The sequence below is a fragment of the Vanessa cardui genome, chromosome 12 (assembly GCF_905220365.1).
Source record: "Vanessa cardui chromosome 12, ilVanCard2.1, whole genome shotgun sequence".
In the NCBI taxonomy this organism is placed as follows: Eukaryota; Metazoa; Arthropoda; class Insecta; order Lepidoptera; family Nymphalidae; genus Vanessa; species Vanessa cardui.
This window is the reverse complement of record NC_061134.1, coordinates 4,836,960-4,845,009: the sequence shown is the minus strand read 5'-3', so window position 1 is coordinate 4,845,009 and position 8,050 is coordinate 4,836,960. Positions and strand designations below refer to the sequence as shown.

Genomic DNA, 8,050 nt, shown 5'->3' with positions numbered 1-8,050 from the left:
TACAGATAATATAATAACATAAAAAGGCAATAAGAGATAAAAAAATCGTCAGAATCTGTTTGACTTATATTACAAAGTAAAATATAGGTATCACTAATATTATCGTCAAGAAATATTATATGTTCGACACGACTTCAACAGTTAGTAACTATGTAACATAAATTTAAAATCTTTAATTAAAATGTATTAGTTGTGAGTGTAGCCTCTGTTATTTTTGAAAGTTTTATTCAAGAAAGGATAGCATTCGATTAATATGTGTATATAAATAAATGCAATAGCTTGCAGGGTATGGAATTCGATATCGTGATATATTACGAATGGGGCGACGCCGACGAATTTTAAAGCCCCAGGGGCGCTTAGCTATTAATACGCGGGGCTCGAACGACCTTTACAAATATCGCTTTTACCGCTGCTATACAAACAACCGCTATAAAAGCGGGCTCGAAATCAACATCAATGCCAGTTTGTTTTAACTTTATGTCCCATTTAAATCACCATTGTAAATGCCGTAACGTGGAGTGTCACCCGGTGTCGCTTGTCATTTTTAATTACCAACAGCAAGAGTAGTGCATTTGTGAGGGCAGACGCCCCACATTTGAATATGGAAACCAAGGCGTAGACGTGTATACATACGTACTCGTTATATTACTCGATAGCAATGACCAGACATGTGGTAGGAACGATATTTATTTATACGAAAGAAATTTATGACTCGTAAAATTGAATGAGTAATAAATTTTCCTAGCTCGATAATAATGTTGTGTATTTAGTTTAGGTATTGTTTTAGATAAATAAAGCAATTGAAACATAGATGTTAAGTTGCTAAGTCTCATCGCAAGATTCCAAATTAAGCCCTTGAGTCATATAAGTCGTAACTGTGAGCTCAAACATTTCAGAGTTATTGCAAAACATGAGTGCGTTAACTGATTTTAATGTTATTTATTTTAAGCTCAAAACATAAAATTGTTATATTTACAAGGAAGATATAAAATGTGTAACAGTATAATAATAATATATAACTATACTTCGTACTAATTTTAATGCAGGTAGTAATTAAAATTAGTTATGTTTGCACTAATTTGAAATGCCATGATTGCGTGCGAAAGTCTTTCTAGTTCACGTGTAGGCTAGTTCACATACACATAATTTGAAATTCATAAGAAATTAACCTTAATTAGATATTTTAGGTCTAAAACATTACTTACACTAAATTAAGAATCAAGACCGAATTTTTTAAATGAAGTTCGTACTCATATTATATACTATCGTAAAACTAATTAAGCGTTTTTATGAGCTTATATAAAAATAGAATGATAAAATACAGTAATAAATTTATGTTACAAGAATACCATCAATTTGTCACTGTATTTATATAAAGGGATTCAAAATTATTTATTTTCTAGTAATTTACAGCACCATCATATTGTATTAAAAATGTTTTGATTTATGTTAAATATACTTTGATATTATAAGCTGCAAATAAAATTTATATTCATAATAGTCTATAATCAAAGTTTGTTTAGACGATGAAATAAAGCCCCATCAACACATGTTTATAATATGAATCTCTGATCTGTGCCCTCATTCGCAACGCATCAGCTGATCGGTCGCGCCCTCTCGCGGAGAAAGTTGCCCGTTACATTTATTTATAGACCGGTCGGGAAGGTAACGTGATAAATAGAGCAGTTAGCCCGGTACAGTGAAATATTGATTTGAATATCGTTTCATAGTATTGAGCGTACGTGTCCAAGAGCTTGCTGATTGCTAAAAGTGCAATCATCGATTTTATTGTGTAATATCGATTTATCCTTTCAATATAATTGCACTGATATGCAAAATGTATTATTAAGATTTTTCTTATAAATCAACAATCCGATTGACATAAGTAGGTACATGCAAACCTTACGATATTAGAGTTTGTTATTTTCCACATATAATTTTTTTTTTAATTATGACTTAAATTCAATGCACAGCCCTAACCAATAGGTCTAAAGAAATGAAATATTGCAGCAATTCCTAAGGGATCGCAGGTTAGCACTAAGGATGGATTTTTCGAAATTCATCCCCTGAGGGAGCTTTATACGAGTTGAAAACGCCGAACTGTACGGACTGTACTAAAATTCATCAAATCGGGGGTTAAAAATATGGAGTATGTAGTTATGTTCCCGCTAATGACTTTAAGTCAGTTGTTTAGGCTTTTTTGTATTTTTGCCCTTTTGAGACGGAATTAGAGGATAAATGTTTTTATTTTAATAATTAAAATTGGTGTACATATAATTAAATATATATTTTAATTCAACTTAAACAATATGACCTGGGAGGGTTAAATACGCGTTGCATTTTTGTTTTGACGTTTGCTGTTGGTGGGCTATACTGGCCAAAAAGATCTAATAGGTACTAAATTCGGTGGCTTTCTGAATAATGTTTCCGATGGGAAATCCCATCGGGTACACGGCTAGTATTGTAATAGTTTATGTTCCTGAATCCAATGAGTCATCAATCTTTCTATCTCATTATGGCGAGGAAAGAGGGAGAGAGCATTGCCGTAGTAATATTATCTTAAGGGATAATTTTGCTTTATATAAAAACCAAGAGGTTATCAAAATTATGTGGCGTTAAATTCAATGACAACTATCAAAAAGCACGAAACTTTTCGCGTGTTTTATCTTTTATCAGAAGAATTTAATTAAAATAGAATATGTTCTTATTTTAAACACGTATAATTAATATTATTTTGAAATAAGCAGAAACAGAAGTCGCTGTTTTAATTATTATGTTATGTATGTATAAATAATCATCGAAACACTTACCCCCTAAATAGTACGAATTTGTGTCTGCCATTTACAAGATATTAGATAATGACGTATTATATTTTAAAGATGATGTATTCAAACCACTAATATTATCTTATATTCGAAACTGGTATTACTATAACCGAAATGTAGATTCCACCGAAAAAAAAACCAAGTGTCAAACTCAGTAGATAATCTTTTCCAAGATTTAAAATACAAAGTCATATCAGTTAAATACATTTCATTAAATGAAAATAATTAACAAAACATATAATTATTTGTCCGATGAATTATTTATATAACCAAATAATTGGTATTAAGATGCAAATACGATTCATAAATTATTATTCGTAAAATTGAAATTTGTCATTTGGTTTGTACTTAATATTTTATTCATCATAATTATTAAATCACCCATATTCGGGGATAAATCAAATCAAATCAAAATCATGATTTCAATATAGAATATATTACAGTCACTTGACTGTTAAATAATAAATTACCACAGATAAAAGAAAATATCCTGATCGGGCAATTTCTGTTAGCTTACATAATATATTCAATATAACAAAGAAATAGCCTGAATGGTCGTTATGAATCTCTAGGTGTGTCTCAACTACGAACTTACTCATCAAAAGGGTTCTTTTACCTTACTTAATCGCGTACTTACTTTTTTATTTTGGTAACAGCTATCTGTATTTTGATGCTTGTGGAATTTGGTAGTAATGGCGGTCAGCAATAATTTCTTAGTTCTAACAACACTGACGATATGGGATGGTATAATCTACTCAGGAACTAAATAACCTTAAATAGTTAAATAAATTATCTTGAACGCTGAGACTGCTGCTAAGAAATCAAAATAATTATAGCATATTATGTAAATGTAATAGACGCAATTATATAAATGTATACATATGCTATCTATATGTAAACGTTTTAGAAATAAATTTGCAATACTGGAACAAAATAATACAAAAAAATCATAAGTCACGAGAGTCTTCGAAAAATATTATAAATAATGACGTCACAGCCGAAATTCATACGAATGACTATGCAAAATCAGTGAGAAACGTAAAAATAAATAAAAAACGCTCTATATCATTACGAAACTTCACGCTCGGTATATTTCTGAATGATTATTTTTCAATGTACCGTTGTCTTTTTTCATTAATAATCACAGTGATCAGTCTAAGGTTTATCTCTTTTACTCATTAAATTACCTTGCATATGGACACTGACATTTGAAATTGACAGATTACACAGATAACAAGAACCGAGGGCCCGATGGTCGCATGACGTAAATCTATTACGGGTTCAAGCCCGGGCATTGAATTGGCATCCATTGAATTTTCATGTGTTTAGTTCTTGGGTTATCTCGTGCTTATAATTAATCTCGTGCACGGCGTTGAAGGATAACATCATGAACAAAGATGTATAGAACGGATTAAAATCTACTACATAATGCTATCTACTCGCTTCAAATTAGCGTCTTGAAATAGACTCAAAGTTTTCTGCTTACGGATAGCGGCTTTAACCCACTAGTCGAACATCTTCTTGTGTACAATACACATTACATTTATATTTTTACTGATAATAACTATATCCATGACATGAATTAGTATTACAATGGTTTTGATTTTTTCGTTCTGCTTTATTTTTAAATTAATAATAAAATGTGTGATGTATTTTTATAAACGTGTGCTTTTATCGTATTTATTGTATTGTTTAATATTTAAATCTTTAATGGTTTATGTTTCATCTTATCTTATTTTTTTTCATATTGTTCTGTATATTTTCTACATGATAAATAAATTTTTATAAATAAAAAAAAACCGCCTTCAAAAATGAACTAAAAAGACAAAAATAATCAGTTACATCCATATCCAATTTACGATTTTTTAATCACCTCTCAAAGTCGGTGCCAAAATTGCTAATATAGGTACATAATACATACATACAAACCTAAATCTATTTATTGTATAGATGACACCATTAGACAAACCTTACTATCGATACAAATTAAATGATTTCAATATAGGAATTTATTTACTTTGTTGGCACCGACTTCAAAAGGTGATTAAAAAATCGTAAATTGGATATGGATGTAACTGATTATTTTTGTCTTTTTAGTTCATTTTTGAAGGCGGTTTTTTTTTATTTATAAAAATTTATTTACTGCTTTTCAGTGTTGTTTTGTTATTTATAATTACAATTGGTAGTGTTTGTTATTCACTTTACTATACTCAGTACATTTCGGCTTTCGACTCTAAACATAACTCAACGCCGTTTCAATACGATGTGGACTGCAACTCAAATTAAGCGTTACCTAAGTTACAATAGCCTAATGCTAACTGCTCATCGCCAATTAGACAATACCATTTTTCCCGATGCAATACCGTTAATCATTGAGGAGTTCTCCTGGTAGTCCACCATCAGCTAGACTTCATCATAGGCATGTTTACTAACATGAATTGCTTGACGACTATCTTAAAGAAATAGAACTAAACCCGTAAAATAGTTACTTACTAATAGGTTCTGATTACCAGTTGTGGTCTTCATCATCAGTTCTACTTCATCAAATGTCACTTTTCGTGAGCATATGACCTAGGCACTTTGAATAAAACCGAAATCACTATAGGTGTGCCTATAAAATTTGAGGAGTTCCCTCGATTTCTCCAGGATCCCATCATCAGATCCTGATCTCCTGACAATGGGACCACCTGTAAAACATGCCCTTTCAAACAAAAAAAGAATTGTCAAAATCGGCCCAGCCATCTTCGAGTAATTCGGTAACATACATAAAAAATAAAAAAAAAAAAAAAAAAAAAAGGCCCCGACGAATTGAGAACCTCCTCCTTTTTTTGAAGTCGGTTAATAAATATACTAATTAAAAATAGTTTTAATTTACATACTAATTTATTTAAAGTAAAAAATAACATTTAGAACGTAAAATAGCAATAGCGATTAAAACCTTTTTTCTATTTACAGATAATATATGCAACAAAGAAGAAGATCACCAGAGAACTGAAACTGATTTGTTTAATTAAATTCGAGAATATAAAAACAGTAAAGAAAAAATTTAACTTTGATCTATTTCTGTAAATGTATCTTAGTCAGGCCTCTCACCCTTTCTAAACTTAGCATTAGATATAGGTATTCTATGATAAATAGTTGCGCACGCGCCGTTCCGCTCACTCCGCTGTATATTTGGAAACGTCTAAAAAGAAAACTATGCGAGTGAAAACAATAACATTCCCTGCCGTAATTAATGTTCTTCCGTGTTTTGTATCTGGTATTCAGGAAAGAATTGGGTAGTTAGTTCCAAGATATATTGATGTAGATTAGGTTGATTATATTCTAGAATTAAACCATACCTTACTACCTAAAACTTAGTTGTTACTACTTGAATATTATATAATAAAAAAAAAACGAAGCTTCAGTAAGGATGAAAAACCTATTATTAGCGATACTTATTAATATTTTATAAGTTACTTACAAAAAAGTATTCATAGTTAGGTAAAAAGTTGCGCCCAACGTGGGGCTCGAACCCACGACCCTGAGATTAAGAGTCTCATGCTCTACCGACTGAGCTAGCCGGGCTTATTTCTGCTTCATGAAATTTGTCTTTATATCACACGTTACATGTATATTTATATAATTAATATGAATACTATTAATAACTAGCTATTCTCTGTGAATTCAACCGCGATATCTTTTAATCATACATGACTGTTTCACGGTGGTCATGTTGACTCTTTCGTCGCTGAGAGCTGCAGCAGATAATACATTGACCCAAAAGCGAAATAAAAAGAAGCTTCTTGCGAGTCTGAATAGGGATTCAGAAAGCCGTCAATATCGTGTCGTGTGAGGCAAATACGAGATCTCCTCCCACGCCTGGTTGTGGAACTACTTTCCCAACCCTAATATTGCACTCAATGACAGAAAGACTGAATTTTTTTTAATTGAACTCCTATTTATTGCGATTTTCGCACTCAAACTAACTAAATCTAGTTTTAGTGTATATTTCGGAATCTTAGCGTTGATTTTTTCACATAAAACCTGTTAATCAGAACTATGCAGTCCATATTCGGTATTAATTAATTTAATTAAGATAAAAACACGTTACTATTTCACACATTGCACTAAAAAAATATACGTAAGAATAATTCGTCGAATATTAAGAATATTTACTTGTTGTATGAATTACGTTAAATAGAATGCATAGTTTATGACTACAAGAAAGAAGTAAAAAAAATACAGACGAATTGATAACCTTTATGAAGTCGTCTATAAACGCTTTAGTAAAACGCCTAATATCAATCTTAAATATCAATCAAAAGAAATAATCTCAAGATACAAAAGTTATTTTAGCAGAGTATTGTAGTATTAAAATAGATTATTATTAGTAGAATATTGTTTTGTCACTCAAATTCTATATATTTGCTACTTATAAGAAGAATTAAAAGGAAGTTAAGCTTAATGCTAATTACATGTTTGGGTACACATTGATTGCTAATTGATACAAGACAAGCTATTGCATATAATAAGCGTTGAAAGATCATTTTAAATTTGATAAAAGTATTCAATAAAAAAAATCATCTTGTTTTTATTTGTTACATGCAAAAATCTTAATCAATTCGAGTCTAGTCGTCATGTAAAAGAAAAAGAAAATGTTTTGTTTATGTCCAAATGCATAAAACTTATTCAAATGTATGCCGTGTACATAAAGTTTTTTTTATTTTTATTTTTGCGTGTTAATTATTTACAGAACACTGAATTCATAGCGATAACTTCATTTAAAAATAAATTTAAAATAAAATATAATGTTAGAATTAACAAGTTAGAATTTTAATAATAAAACGACGAGATCCACATGCCTGCTAATCAGCAAACACCAAAAGTGTAGAATGTAAAGTTTATTAACTTCGCTTGATATATTTAATTTCATTATTTCTTAATTAACCCCTTAAAATATGACAATTTTAATAATATATAACAACGTTTTTGCAGTGATTTGTTGATAATTGTAAGAATCATTATGAAGATTACAAGTTTCATTACTCAATAGTTCAAGAAATGTGACGTTGGAATAAACTTTGCGACATAAAAACTGCGGTCACAGAGAATGCTGTATGCACTTTTAAGGTTGCTGTCCACTGTAACAAGGGTGTACAACCAATCAAAGAGCTCAAAGCAAGCGTATTGGCTGATACAGAGAAATATAAGCTTTAATAATTCAATAATAAGATCGAAAGTGC

General features: G+C 30.5%; 1 protein-coding gene and 1 non-coding gene across 3 annotated transcripts in view; both read right to left on the bottom strand.

Annotated features, from left to right (window-relative positions):
- Positions 1–8,050, bottom strand: part of LOC124534494 (matrix metalloproteinase-2-like) — a 153,586-nt gene that overhangs the window by 127,416 nt on the left and 18,120 nt on the right. The gene's annotated exons all lie outside the window — the stretch shown is intronic.
- Positions 6,320–6,392, bottom strand: Trnak-cuu. The gene has a single exon. It is a non-coding gene; the product is annotated as a tRNA-Lys (tRNA).